Raw genomic sequence first — 342 nt, 5'->3', positions numbered from 1 at the left:
AGTATAAAACTTATTCCCTGATCCTCAAGGAGCTTACAACAGCGCTGGAGAGATTAGCCATGAAACTAACACTCCAGGGCGGTCAATGAAACGTGACAAATGAGTTGGCAGAAACCTTGAAGGAGGAGAAATTCACAGTTAAGGATCATTTGGGGCCGGGGGCTTGTCAAGGAAGGCTTTAAAGGGTGGAATGTAACCTAAGCCCGAAGCGCAGAGTAGTTTTAGGTGGGGAGAAATCCGTTTTCTTTGAGGACTCAGACCCACTTGGTAAGGATCGGGGCCCAAAAGGGCTAATCCCTCCGGCCACCGCGCATGCGCAACCCACGCCTCCCGCCCAAGGCC

Source organism: Fukomys damarensis, unplaced genomic scaffold, assembly GCF_012274545.1.
Source record: "Fukomys damarensis isolate Sample0158 unplaced genomic scaffold, DMR_v1.0_HiC HiC_scaffold_31, whole genome shotgun sequence".
NCBI classification, from domain to species: domain Eukaryota; kingdom Metazoa; phylum Chordata; class Mammalia; order Rodentia; family Bathyergidae; genus Fukomys; species Fukomys damarensis.
This window is presented reverse-complemented; position numbering follows the sequence as displayed.